Source organism: Micromys minutus, assembly GCF_963924665.1.
Source record: "Micromys minutus genome assembly, chromosome: 7".
In the NCBI taxonomy this organism is placed as follows: domain Eukaryota; kingdom Metazoa; phylum Chordata; class Mammalia; order Rodentia; family Muridae; genus Micromys; species Micromys minutus.
In genome coordinates this window covers 30,216,831-30,232,249 of record NC_137976.1, presented here as the reverse complement: position 1 = coordinate 30,232,249, position 15,419 = coordinate 30,216,831, and the positions used below count along the sequence as shown (strand labels likewise).

Below are 15,419 nucleotides of genomic sequence, written 5' to 3'. Positions count from 1 at the left end.
TTCCAGAAATGACAAAACTTTGTAAAAGGAATGCACAGTTATCACTGGGAAAATTATCCATTATATTTTGCATAATTTTAAAAATTAACTAAGACATATAAATCAAAATTTGTATTTGGTATATCAATACATTGTGATAAAAATAAATACATGAAAAACTAAATCATATCTCTTATTGAAATTTTACTCATTTTAACTTACTGCTGTTTCTGGTTTGTTTTTTGTTTGTTTGTTTGGTTTTTTTCTTTTACTTACTTAGCTAGCAGGTATTTTGGGAAAGTTTGGTCAATTATCTATTGGGTGAATGTATTTAGAGACTTCACATATTTATATAGTAATTACACTCTTGCTATGTTTTTTTTTTTCTTTTTTTTTGGGGGGGGTTAATTTGGTTTAGTTGGTTGTTTCTTTTTTCTTTTGTTAGAGACAGAATCTCTCTTTGTACCCTTGGCTGTCTTGGAACTTGCTATGTAGACCAGGGTGGCCTGAAACACATAGAGATCCACCTGGCTCTGCCTCCCAGGTGCAATGCTTAAATGTGTGTGCCACCACACCCAGATGCTATGTTTTTCATAAAGCATATCCGTTGATTTCTTGCTTCGTTTTGGAATATTTTATAGCTTTATCATTTCGAGAATTTCAAATTATTTTTTTTACTGTTCTTGGTATTAACTCCTCCTATAACACATGAAGTATTTCTATGTCTTCTTCATGTAATCAGCTTGTGGTTCCTGACTCTACTCTGAAACTCTAATGTCTGTGGATGAACCAGTGCCATACAAACTTATTGTTCTGTTATGACTGTGGAATTTCTTTTTATTAGATTCAAGGGTGGCTTATATTAATTCTTCCATTAGTTTTGTAAAAGAAAACACACACGAAAAAATTACTGAGCACCAGGGCTTCTCATACAAACATTTGATTTCTTATTCTAAATTATACTTGAAAATATCATAAATTATTGATGAAACCATGTTGTCAGAAAACAACTGGGGTCCAGTTATATAATATCATTTGGAATCAACTCTAGCAATGTCTTGTGGCAGAAAACTGTGCAAAAGCCTGTAATTCCCTCAAAAGTGCTCTGGATTATAAATATTTAACTTGGTGTACTCCCTAAAATTCTTATGTGTAATGCCTTGATAGTAAAAAACAATGCTTTTTACATGTGGATATATATCAATCAAATGTTCAGTCTGCACCTATTACACAACAGGCTCTGTGCTTGTCACTGGATAAATAGGGCAGAAAATCTGACTCCTGGGATTCTTCCTACACATGAGGTGATTTCTGCTTAACTCTTAAATGAACCCTAATAGTTAACCTAAACTTATTCAGATTTACTTATAAGTAGTTATACACCATCATAAAATTAATTTTTTAACGTCTATTTCATGTGTAAAGGTTGAATGATGTTGGTCAGAGTGTGCACGTTGAAAGGTAAGTATATTAGATGTCAGTTACAGAGCTATCTAAAAGCATGGATCACCATTTGTAGAAAACGAAAAGTTAAGAGATCAAATTGTGCTTAGTAACTTTTGCTATGAAATTTTACAAGAAAATATGCAGACCCTCTGAAGAAATGGTGCCTAGGATAGTTTCTGCTAAGAGTCGTCCTTACAAATGAGCTTACAGCACAGCGAGGAGCAATTCCAGATGGTTGCTGGGAGTCGTGCTTTATTGCAGGAGTTTGATTTCTTGATAGTAGGAGGTAAGTGCTGTCTTTCTGAAAGATAAAAATTATTTTTAACTATTAAAAATATGGAATGAATTCATGCCACCTGAACATAGATTTTTCGCCATTGCTGCAGACGCAAGGCCGAGCTGCCCTGTAGGGTCACGTAACTTCAGATAATAGAAACCTACTGTAAGAGCATCCCCATTTCAGCACTTAGATTTGGGATTAATATAGATCCTTTAAAATTTCTTAGTTGATATCAGATATTTTGAATATTTTTCTACTTTAATTATAAATATTTTTTCTGCTATAATCACAAAAGATTATTTCTCGCTGAAAAAAATTGCAAGTTACAAAAATGTTTAGATTAGATATGTTTATACAAAGGACATAGAACAAGCCAGGTAGATCTAAGGCTCCAAATAAGATTAAAATGAGCTAAAAGATTGTCTTTGGAAACAGGAGAAAATGTAGGAAGCACAGGAGACCCTGAATGAGTCTCATAGAAATGTCCATCAAGTATATTCTCTGTAAATATCCATCTCAGCATTTATCTCATTATAGCTTATTTAGATTCAACACAATCCTCATCAAAATTCCAACACAATTCTTCAAAGACATAGAAAGAACAATTCTCAATTTCATATGCAAAAGACAACAACAACAGCAAACCCAGGATAATTAAAACAATTCTTAACAATAAAAAAATGTCTGGGGGGAATCACCATTCCTGACCTCAAGCTGTACTACACAGTAACAGTGATAAAAAAAAAAAAAAACAAACAAAACAAGCAAAAAAACAAAAAACAAAAAACTGCATAGTATTAGTACAGAGACAGGGAGGTTGATCAAAAGAATAGAATTGAAGACCCAAACCACACATTTACAGACACTTGATCTTTGAAAAAGAAGCCAAAACTATTCAGTGGAAAAGAGAAAGCATCTTCAATAAATAGTACTGAACTAACTGGCAATTAGTATGTAGAAAAATGAAAATAGATCCATATATGTCATCTTGAACAAAGCTCAAGTCCAAGTAGATCTAAGACCTCAACATAAAACCATATACATTAAATCTAACAGAAGAGAAAATAGGAAAGATCCTTGAACTCATTGGCATATGGGTGAGGATTGTTTTCTAAACAGAATTCCAATGGCTTAGGCTCTAAGATCAGGACTTAATAAATGGACCTCATGAAACTGAAAAGCTTCTGTAAGGCAAAGGACATAGTCAATAGGACAAAATAGCAACCTAAAGATTGGGAAAAAATAAAATAAAACTTCACTAATACCACATTCAATAATGTGTAATATCAAAATTCTTTAAAGAACTCAAGAAGCTAACCACCAAGAAAAAAAAAAAAAAAAAAAAAAAAAAAAAAAAAAAAAAAAAAAAAAAAAAAAATCAAACAATCAAATCAAGAAATGGGGTATGGAGATAAATAGAGAATTGACAACAGACAAATACTGAATTGTCAAGAAGCACTTACAGAAATGTTCAAAGTCTTAGTCATCAAGAAATGCAAATGAAAATGACCCTGAGATTCAACCTTATACCAATCAAAATGACTAAGATCAAAAACTCAGGTGACAGCAGATGTTGGCAAGGATGTAGAAAAATAAGAACACTCCCCTATTGCTGGTGAGATTGCAAACTGGTACAACCACACTCCAGAAATCAATCTGAAAATTCCTCAGAAAATTAGAAATAGGTATACCTGAGGACCCAGCTATACCACTCTTGGGCATACACACAAAAGATGTCCCACTATACCACAGGGACATGTGCTCTGATATGTTCTTAGCAGTCTTATCTGTGATAGCCAGATGCTGGAAACACCTCAGATATCCCACAACAGAAGAATGTATACAGAAAATGTGGTTCATTTACACAATGGAATACTATGAAGTTATTAAAATTGAGGTCATCATGAGATTTTCAGGCAAATGGATAGAACTAGAAAATATCATCCTGAGTGAGGTAACTCAGACTGAAAAGATTATGTATGGTGTGCATCCATTAATAACTGTATAGTAGCCAGAAAAGTACAGAGTACTTAGGATACAAAACTTAGGATACATAGAACTCAAGAAGGTAAACAAGCAGAAGAGCCCAGGTGAGGATGCTTCAATTCCAGTTGGAAGGAAGAAGAAAGCAATCACAGGAGGCAGACAGACGGAAAGACCTGAGAGGGAGAGAGGAGCAGGAGGTAAAAAGGTATTAGGGTGGGAGAACAGGAGAGAAACCCTGGGGGCCATCAGAAAAAAGGGGAATAAGCAGCCTGTGTGTGGAGGGGGGTGCTAGAATGTGCCAGAGACCTGGGAGGTGAGAGACTCTCAGGACTCAAAGGGAGGGACCTTAGATGAAAGGTCTTATAGTGAGGGCAGGGAATTGTAGAGTCCCCCTCCAGTAGAAAAACAGGCATCAAGTGGAGGGATGGGGTTGCCATCCCACAGTCAAAAACTCTGACCCAGAATTTTTCCTGTCTGAAAGGACTGCCAGGACAAAAATGGAAAAGAGATTGAGGGAAATGAGGTCCAATGACAGGCCCAAAGGGATCTATCTCAAGTGGAGGCTCTAAGACCTCACACTATTACTGATGCTATGATGTGCTTACAGACAGGAGCCTAGTATGGCTATTCTCCAAGATGCCCAACATGCAGCTGACTGAGACAGATGCAAATACTTGCAGTGACTAATGGATTGAAGATGGAAATCTCAGTGACTCAATTAGGGAAAGATTGGAAGAAGTTGAGGAGGAGGACAACCCCATAGGAATACCAACAATCTCAACTAACCTGGACCCCGGAGATTAATCCACCAACCAGGCTGCATATACCAGCTGATATGAGGCCTCTGACATATATACAGCAGAGAACTGACTGGTCTGGGAGAAGACATGCCTAACCCTGGAGAGACTTTAAGTCCCAGAGAACAGGGAGGCCTGGCAAGGAGGGCTGTTTGGGATGTCTTCTTGGAGAGAGAAGGGAGGAGGAATAGGATGAGGAAGTGTGAAAGGACAGGCCTGGAGGGGTATAATAACTGTAAAAAATAAAAATAATTAAAACATTTTTTCTTAATCTGTATCAGATATTTTGCTTATTTTTTCTACTTTTCCAAATTTCTAATTCAAAAGTTGGATTCAACATAAATTTAAAAATCATCTAATATTGGTGATGCATATTGTATTGCTTTGCTCTTTTTCTTTCACAGGCTCATGAATCATAACTTAGGAAAAGTGGATATAAAGGTATGGTTGTTACTCTGGGCCCTAACCATAATTTAAATATTGATCTGGTTTCTCCAGAATTTGTCTGCACACCACCCTCCACCCAATCATATCTTCTACCCTCCTCATAACCAAGTGCATACTAAGTGTGCACATGCTATAGGGTTAAAGTAAAAGTATAACTTAATATGGGTTCTGCAATTAGAAAACTTAAAAGATGTTTTAAAAATATCTCACTGCAAAAGACCCTTAGGAAATTCTTAGTGCCTTCATTTTTGTAAAAGGGTAACATGAAAATTATATCTCATTAGTCAGAAATTTTGCACTGAAATTAAATAGCTTAGTTATTTAAGCTAACTCAGAATATAGGGCCATAGAAATCCCTGATAGGGCAGAAACTTAAGTGTTAGCACTGGCAAGAAGAAATTGCCATTGAGTCTTTATTGACAAATGATAGATGAAAGACAGGACAAGTAGCTATTTATTAAGCTAAGCTCTTATCACCTAGTACATTTGATTTGGAAACTGGATAGTGTTACCACAATTAGAAATAGCAAGACACAGATTCTGTTGGGATTCTGTAAACCCCACCCCACAGTTACCTAGAAATAGCCAGGTATGTTCTGCCCCAGTTACCTGGCACTATAAAGGGGGGTGCGTCCCTCCTCCTCTCTCTTGTTCTCTTGTTCTTTCTCTCTTTCTCTCTTGCTCTCTTGTACCCTTGCACTCCCTTCTTCCCCCCTCTCTGCACGTGTTCATGGCTGGTCTCTACTTCTCTACTCCTCTTCTCTTCTCTCTCTCTGCCTCTACTACCCTCTTAACTCCCCTCTCTATACCCTGAATAAATTCTATTCTGTACTATACTGTTGTGTGGCTGGTCTCCCAGGGGGGTAGAGATTCCCAGCATAAGTCCCCCAGAGGCAGCTCCCTTGCCCCCATGCCTTACTGCACCTCCATAGAACATTTCCCCTCAACTCTCTTCACCTTTTTCCTAACATTGGTGCTGAAGCCAGGGATATCATATCTTTTCCTAACATTCTATGAAAACATCAGCTTCAGAATAATGATAATGTTCTATGTAGTTGCAGTCCCCACTAAAGTATCGCAACATCCAGCAAGTGAGCTAAACTGTTCTTTATTCAGCAAGAGCTTTGACATTATCATTGACCTCCAAACTTGGCTGACAAATTACTGATGAGATTCACCACCTTTGGGTTGCTCTGATATTTTGATATATTTGATGGGTTCTGGGTGACATCCTGGAAAACCACCGTGACGTCTTGATCCTGCATGGCTGCGAGAACCTCTGGATCGCTGAGGATTTTGTTGAGTCCAAGCATTCCTGCCATTCCTGCCATCCCTGCCATCCCTGCCATTCCTGGCATGGCCCCTCCCATTCCTTGCATTCCTCCAGGAAAATTACCAGGCATTCCCCCAGGAAAGACACCTGGAAAAGGGCCATAGTGAGATCCAGATTGTCTGCTGGCTTCTTCCCTTTGGGCTCTTTCGTGCTCTTCTCGAGCCTTCTTCACCCTTTCTATTTGTTCTTTCATCATTCGCTCTTCACGTTTTCACTCATACTTTCTCCGATGTTCAGCAATTTTTTGAGCCCGAGGTTGAGCTTGTTTCAGCACTGGCAACCTCGTCACGATCCAGTTTACAGGCAAGGGCAATATCATGAGTTGCTTCTTCCCAGTGACCCAAGGAGTCTGTGCTTTCCCTCTCGGTTTGCATGGCTGAGCTGAATCGGGGTTTATTTCAATAGCTTTCTGTCACAGTCTCAGATGGCAGCATTTGACTTCTGACCAAGCAGGGATTCAGCCCGATGGCGTCTGTGAATAAGTCAGTGGCTTTCTGGGGCTCACATCTTAGAGCGTCAATGGTAGCCCCATTCTTTTCATCTGCTTCATCCATCATCTCCTCAGTTATTCCTGCACTTTCATCTCCCATTTCCTGAGAAGCATCAGCGTCTGGTTCACTTACACCTTCGTTGTCAATTTCTAGATCGCTCTCCTCACTTGATGGCTCCTCTCTCTGTGTTTTCCTTTGTTGTCTTGTCTTTCTTCTTCCTTGGCATTTTCTTCTGACTTAACCTTATGAGTAGCAGGTGGTACTTTACCCCCCACAAGCTGCACCCACTCCCTCAAGAGCACATTTCCTCTGTGTGCAGGACGTTCGGGTCCTGCCTACACTTCTTCACGAAAGCCGAAGCTTATTCACTTTGCGGGGATAGGCGGTGGGCAGCCGTGGAGGTCAGATGCCAAGTCCCAAAGTGACTCAATGTGATCAACTAGAAGGGGACAGCTGCTGTGAGGCAGAACAGACTGATCATTTTTGGGTTTTGTTTGTTTGGTTGGTTGGTTGGTTTTGGGGTTTTTCTGGGGGGGGGTTGTTTTTTAAATACACTCTGGTGATTTTGAATCAATAGAATTGTGATATACCTGCTTTAACCTCATGCATGATTCTTTATCACTCCTATAGAGCTTCCCAGACATCAAAAGATGCTTTCACTTGCCTTAAAAAGAATATTAACCAACATTTAAAAGGAACGACTTGAGCGGTTAGGCAAAAAGGTGGTTTTGTTGTCATTTCTTTTATTACTAGAGTTGATAATTTTCATAAAATACATCATTTTTCTCCTTCGTTAAAAGAAAGAAAAAGATTTTAAGACAAAAGCAGCCTTTCTAAACATAACGTACATGTTAAGTCTCAGAGTACAATTAGACTTGTATTTGTATTCTCCTCATCTGGCCTCACTGAATGAAGCTATGTAACGAGTTAAACCCTGATTTTATGATACTAAATGCTACTTACAGATAAAAAGGGTCTGTCAAGAACACACATACACACACACAGACACACACACAGACACACACACACACACTGACCTTCCTTTCCCTGTAGATGTTTGAAAGTTGTCAGCAGTAGCGTACTGACAGTTCTAATTATTAAAATTGCTCTTCTGTGGAGAGTACTTTAGAATAAGATGCCGACAGGCATGTAATATGTTAACTGTGTGACAATTTCTTCTTTCAAAAAGAAATGAAATTCTCAGAAATATTCCACTGGCTTTCATCAAACACCCTCTGCATGCCAGTGACATTCACTTCCTCACACATTTCCATGGCATTACCAGAAAAATTCTTATTTCATAAGGAATCCTAAACCACCAAAATGTATTTTATTATCATGTTCATTCAGGAAATTGCATTTAACTCCAACTACAAAATGTTTTGTGCTCTGGTTCCTTATGTTTTATATAACTATATTTTTAGAAATTCTCAAATAATTTATATCATATACATGCTCTGCTTAAGGCACTAAAATTTTTAAAATGTTTCAAAAATATATTCCTTTTACTCCCCAAATGAGTTCTACTTGAAAGTACTTACTATAAGTGATGTTATATTTATATTTCAATGTACCTGTCTAAATGTATAATTATTCTAAGCAACTATAATTTAAGTGTCTCATTGTCTAACACAGGCTTCTCTAGGTAGCAGAAAATGTCAAACAGAAGATTCAGTGTCAAAAACGTGGTTGAAATTGTTAGAAGAGGAACCAAAAAGTTGCCAGGTCTCAGTATACAGTAAAATAGTGAAGCAAACAAGCAGAGTATCTAGTTTGTTGCTTGTTTGTTTGTTTGTTTTTTATGAGGCTGACACTGGGTCTTTGCATGTGGCTCAGTGAATACCGTGCTGCTGGTCACCACACAAGAAACCGTGGTTTGCTACTCCCTCGTCTCATAAAACAGGCTGAGATGTTGCACACCTCTATGCCTTTGTTACATGAAATCCAGTTTTAAAATGTAAATGATTTTCTATGAATCCTAGTTTTGTGGTAGTTACAGTTGTCTTGATTCAGTAGGGACCGTGTGAGAACTCACCATCTTTGAAAATGATAGAAATTCTCAGCCAGCTCCATATGCCATGGGAGTGCCCAGCATTCACTGAGACAGGGGGAAGCCTCAACTGGAACACTGCCTCTGTCATGTGCAGGCTGCCTTTCTAATCCAGGCAGAAGAGTTAAATATTTGAGGTTTTAATGCTCACAGGAGAGCTTCTGTCGGTCCAGATAAGTAAGAAAGAAGATATAAGCACAGTCTTTATCTCAGAGGACAGGGGCAGATTTCAGAAGGATAAATAAAGAATAAGCATTAACTACTAACAACTGTGGCTGTTTACTGTGTAAATAAACTAAATTGCCTCCGTATTTTTTGGTCATTGCATTTCCCTGTGTAAATCAGTACAGAATATAAATTAAATGTTTACCATTTTAGCGGTCTACCTCATGGATCTTGTACTCAGATACAAAGCCAGCTAGCTTTGATCTTGTTTTTAAGGAATAAAAAAGGTTGCTATAAAGGATATGGAGTGATTTACGTATCATTTAAAACTGCCATATATTTGGGGAAACATCACACACACACACACACACACACACACACACACACACACACACACACACACACACTGTCGTGGGCTAAATTATTTTCATACCTCAGTAGATCATGAGTTCATACAACAAAACTGTTAGAGTGGGATATTCAATAGAAAAATGCTATTTTAATTTGGAGATAATTTCAAAATGTCATTTTATTTTGAATTTACAAAAAGGAGCTTATTGACCAAATATTTAACCAACTTTAGACGGATGGACTAGCCTGTGTCTCATCTGTTCTGTGCCCACAAGCAGCTCACGATGGAGAATAATACTCAGCAAGGTTCCCTTTAAGCACAGTTCTAGGAGGCAGTTCTGCAAACACTGAGGAACATAACATCATAATCATCTAACAATTTCTACACAGCTTCAACGTAAGAAGGACATAATACTGATCTCTCACTACCACAATGGTGCTTCGGTCTATTGATCAGTGGCTTGAAACTTATCCATATTTTCAGTGTAAAGGTTGCAAACAAAAATAAACAGATCAAATAAAAACTAGTATAATCCTTTATCCCCTTAGCCAAATGCCTGGCTGCTTAAAATCACTTTTAGCATTTAGTTCAGATCTACTGGGAACCAAGGTAGCAATTGATCTCTAGGTTTCCTAATTCTGGCAAAAATCTCTCTTCAGTCCCAGAGGAACTGAAGCTGTAAGGAGGGACATGGTACCCTCTCAAGAGGTCACACCTGCCAAAGCCATTCCCCCCAGGTTACTAGCCCAGAGGAAACACTACACCTCCACAATCTGGCTTTGGGACTCATAAAGCAGGCTCGATCCATTAACACAGCTCTGGAGATCAAGTGACCATTGCAAGGAATTGTACCCAGAGTGCTTCACTGTTCTACATGGATTAAATGAGATTATAAATGTCCAGAATTGTGTAAACATCAAAGTATTTCTCTTTGTCTCTTCCCCAGCTTCTCTCCACTTTCCTTCATTTGATGACCACAGCACCCTTATTTAGACTTATTATCAGTTTACAAGGGGGAGAGAAAATGAAAACAGGGAAGAAAACTATCTTTTCTTTAAGGGGCATTGTGGTGAATGCTGAAATCAGCATTTAGAAAAGCCAGTCTAGTCATACCACATAAATCTGTCTCATAAAATGTGCCCCCCCTACATCTTCATGTGCACAATGCTTACTGAACATTCTTATTAAGCAACGGACCCCACTAAGCCTCATCCCCTGTGACCTCAGTCCCTGGATGCATCTTCCTTGTTGGTTTTCTCTCTGTAATCTGCATTTTCCCACCTTCCGTAGGAGAGTGTTGGCTACTGTTTTTACTTTTGCTTGCTTACTTTTTGTTTGTTTCCTCGTCACCAAATGAAATAATAGTGATATTTTAAGGAGCAAGGAAAGAAAGAAAGGAAAAAGCAACAAAAAGCACTATCCACAATCCTGCCTCTTAAAGAATGACTAATGCTGTTAGGCTCTTTGGCATTCTCTCCTTTTACCGGACTATAATTGAAGTGTATCTGCAGCCCTTTACAAAGTTAATATATGGAGAAGTTGTTTTGTAAGTGTTTACACAAATATTGATTACAAAATCTTTGCATGCTTAAATTTTAATGAAACCAGTTTCCTAGGATATTTAAAGCATAATTTATTCACAACGTCCCATGGAGGCCCATGTTAGTCATTTCTATTGGAATACAGTACTTAGAGCCTACTATTCTCATCGACTCATTTGGCAAGATGAATTGTACAGTCGTTCCATTGAACTGCAGAATAACTGTATCAGCCCCAAGGCACAGGCATGAAAACAGCCCCTACTCCAGACACAAGAAATGTCACCTGTATAACATTCTGCCTTTAAAGAATATACTCTAAAATTCTTTGATAACTTGCTCGGATTTCAGATTTCCAAGAATTGATAATACAAATTGTTGAACCATCTGCTCCAGCGACTACCTTCTTATCAGCAGTTTAAGAGAGCTAGAGAGGTGACTCAGTGGAAAAAGAACTTGAAGTGCAAGTGTGAGGCCCACAGTTTGGATTCCCCAGATTATGTGTGAAAACCAGTTGTGTATGTCTGCCACACCAGTGTTTCTGTGGTGAGCTGGAAGACAGCACTCCCTAAAAGCTTGCAGGCCAGCCAGCATGCTATAGGCAAGTGCAACCCACAAAAATACCCTGCCTCAAAAAAAAAAGAAGAACCCACACTCAATTGTGCTTGTCCACCACACACATGCCATTGCACAGCCATTCAACATTTGTTCATACACATGCAGGAACACAACCACATGCGTATATGCACCAAAGAGATAAAAGATCACTTTCCTTAGACTAGTGCATTATTGTTAACTTCATACTCTTTCAAATAAGAAACAAATTTATTTCCCAAAGTGTGAACTATTGGAGCTAGCTTGTACCAAAAGTCAAAACAGACTGGCCTGCTGTGGTTATTTGAATAGGTGTGGCTCCCATTAGGCTCATGTGTTTGAAAGCTTTATCCATAGGGATTGGTACTATTAGGAGGTGTGGCTTTGTTGCAGTAGGCGTGGTATTGATGAAGTTAGTGTGTCACTTGGGGGCAGGCTTTGGGTTCTGCTAAGCTCAAGCTAAGGTGAGTGACAGTCGTCTTCTTCTCTGGCTTCCCATCAAAATGTGGAACTCTCCGGTCCTTCTCCAGTACCATGTCTGCCTGCTTGCCACCATGCTGTTTGCCAAGGTGACAGTGGATTAAACCTCAAACTCTAAGCCATCCCCAATTAAATGTTGCCCTTTATGAGAGTTGCCATGACCATGGTGTCACGTTATAGCAATGAAACATTAACTCAGACACACACTTTTAGGTACCAATTTAACTAATCCATTGTAACACAGGTGGCTGTAAAATAACAACTCACAGATTTTCTGCGTGTCTCCATATAAGTTCCTTTTAGTTGTGACCAAATATCATGAACAAATGTAACTTATGGCAGAAATGTATTATGGGAGACTCCATAACATTAGCAAGTCACAGCAGAAGGATGCTGGAGCACGAATTTGGGAAATCACCTCTTCAGCCCCAAATATGAAGAAGATACTGAAACGGAAGTGGGCTGAGGCTGTACATTCTCAACGCCTGCCCCTCTCCCAGGTGACATACCCCAGCAAGACTTTACCACCTAAATACTCCATAACCTGGACAAGGTTCAGAGGGTATCCGCAGTTAAGGTAAGGGCATTAATTGGCAAAGAATTGGATCCTATAACTTGGGATTCAGATGCATAGGAGGCTGAGAACTTTGAATTCTCTAATTCTCAAGGGTTTGCCTCACCCAAGGAGACAGTAACATCAGCCCCACCCCTTGAAATAATGCCTTTTTCACATGAGGAAATTAATCCTTCATTGTCTGAAAAACCAGCAGTGACTTCCTCTGAAGAAAATGCCAGGCTGATGTAGGTCGAGACACACCAATAGTTGCCTCTAGACCTGTAACCAGACTCAAGGCAAAACAAGCCCTTGGAGGGGAGGCAGAAAGTGTAGTCCATGAGGATCTGCGCTGCACTGGTAAGCATCTTGATGAGCTTGATAATTCATTCAAGCAAAAGCCTGGGAAATATGTGTGGGAATGGATTTTTTAAGGCTATGGGATAATGGTGAAAGGAACATAAAATTGGGACTGAGTTTATTGTTATGGGCCCTCTGAGTAGAGAGATTCTAGGTTTAATATGGAAACTTGCATGTTTAAAAAACACATCAGAAGTTTGTCTGAATACTTGGCTGAAGTATTATCAAAAGATGGCCTATTGAAAAAGAGGTGGAGATGCCTGGTATCCCTTGGATTAGTGTTGATAAAGAAATTTTAAGGCTCAAGAAATAGCAATGATAGAGTGGATAAACTGTGAAACCTCATCCTCCACAATGAGAAGGCCCAGAAGACATGACCACCACAAATCTTATTAGATACAAAATGGAGAGAGGGAGCAGCAGCAAGATGGAAAAGTATTTTGATGGCCTTTTCATTGTGCCAAATCTTAGGACTGGAGACGCTGCTGTTCATTTGGATGAATTAAATGTGATGGGTTTAATTGGGCCCCTGAAATACCAAGGGCCAGGTGGCAGCACTGAACTGCCAGAGGCAAGGTGATCATAGTTATTATAACGGGAAGTGTAGACAAAACAACATTCATCATGACCTATCCGGTAATGGTCAGCACAGGAGAGGATGACTCGTATAGACCTATGATACCTGCTAATAGTGATTCCAGGCATGAAATAGATAAAAACTCAGCTGCATTTGTTTGCTCTGTATATGCAAAAAAATTTCTCAAACAAATTCAAACAATGTAGAAAGGCTACATTGGATTGTAGCCAAAGGCAACTAGGGCCAGTGAATTAATTTCCAGATTTGTGCCAGTTTGCAGACACAGAATCCATTGAATGAAGCAGTAACCAAGTTCCCCTGAGGAAGGATCTTCATAAGACCCTAAAAGTTTTGCTGTTAGCCTTTCTCCATTTATTCCCCAGAGGGATCTACGGCCTTTTACAAGGGTAACTGTACACTAGGGATTAGGAAACAATCAGACTTTCTCCGGTTACCTGGATACTGATTTTGAATTGACACTGATTCCAGGAAATTTCCAAGAAAATTGTGGCCCTCCAGTTAAAGTAAGGGCTTATGTAACCAGATGATTAATGGAGTTTTGGCTGATGTTCAACTCACAATATGTCCCTAAACTCATCCTAAGGTTATTTCTCCAGTTCCAGAATGTATAATTGCGATAGATATACTTAGAAGGTGGTATATTTCTCAAGTTGGTTTCCTTCACTGTGGAGTGAGGGCTGTTATGGTTAAAATGGCTAAATAGAAGCCTTTAGAGTTGCCTCTGCCAAAGAAAAGAATGAATCAAAAAAACGGTATCATATTCCTGGATGGATTGCAGAAATTAGTGCCACTATCATGGACTTGAAAGATGCAGGGGTGGTGATTCCCATCACATCTCTCTTTATCTCTCCTATCTGAGCAGTGAAGAAGACAGGTAGAAGTTGAGGAGAATAACAGTTGACTACTAAAAACTATATCAGGTAGTAACTCCAATTACAGCTCCTCTACCACATGTAGTTTCCTTACTCGAGCAAATGAACACATATCCCGATACCCGGTATGCAGTTGTTGGTATAGCAAATGCCTTTTACTCAGTACCTGTCCATAAGGACCACTCGAAGCAATTTGCTTTCAGTTGGTAAAGCCAGTCATCCCTGTCTTTGCCTAATGGGCACAAGCACAAAGTAACCATGGTGGCAGAGACAGAGGTTACACTTGGGCTCCACAACATGAACTTCCACTCACAAAGGCTGACCCGGCTAAAGCTGCTGCTGAATGCCAGACCTGCTAACATCAGAAATCAACACTGAGCCCCAGATATGGCACCATTCCTCGAGGTGACCAGCCAGCAGCTGGTGACCACTTTCTCCATGGAAAGAACAATGTTTTGTTCTTACAGGGGTGTATATACTTATTCTGGTTATGGATCTACCTTTTTTTTGCAAATAATGCTTCTGCCAAAACCACCATCCATGTATTTACAGAATGCCTCCATGGTATTCTACAGTATTGATTCTGACCAAGGAACTCGTTTCACAGACAGAGGATAACAGTGGCCTCATAATCATGGAATCTACTGGTCTTACCATCTTCCCCACCATCCTGAAGCACCTGTCTTAATAGAAATATGGAAGCCTTTTTAAGATGCAGCTACAGTGCCAATTGGGTGGCAGCAACATGGAGGGCTGGGGCAAAATGTGCTTTGGGCAGTGTCCAATGTATGGTACAGTTCTCCCATAGCCAGGATCCATGGGTCCAGGAATCAGGTGGTGGGAAAGGAAATATTTCTACTCACTATCACTCCTAGTGACTCATTAAGAAAGTCTTTGCTTCCTGTTCCTGAAACCTTAAAGTTCTACTGGCCTAGAAGATTTGGTTCCAGATTGGGGAGTGTTCTCACCAGGAGACACAACAAACATTCCATTGAATTGGAAGTTCAAACTTCCACCTGGTGATTTGGGGCTTCTAATATCCTTAAACCAACGGGCTAGGACAGCATTAGGAGGGGTTATAGATCCAGATCACCATGG

The 15,419-nt window shown here is 39.4% G+C and overlaps 2 pseudogenes across 2 annotated transcripts in view; one reads left to right on the top strand and one right to left on the bottom strand.

Moving 5' to 3' along the window:
- Positions 1-6,068: 6,068 nt before the first annotated feature.
- On the bottom strand, positions 6,069-7,161 carry LOC308422636 (hsc70-interacting protein-like; annotated as a pseudogene). The gene has a single exon. The product of its transcript is annotated as a hsc70-interacting protein-like (transcript).
- A 5,121-nt stretch (positions 7,162-12,282) lies between these two features.
- Positions 12,283-15,419, top strand: part of LOC308422635 (aspartate aminotransferase, mitochondrial-like) — a 105,855-nt pseudogene continuing 102,718 nt past the window's right edge. The window contains exons 1-2 of the transcript in view: positions 12,283-12,515; positions 13,323-13,422. The product of the transcript in view is annotated as an aspartate aminotransferase, mitochondrial-like (transcript). The remainder of the gene's footprint in view (positions 12,516-13,322; positions 13,423-15,419) is intronic.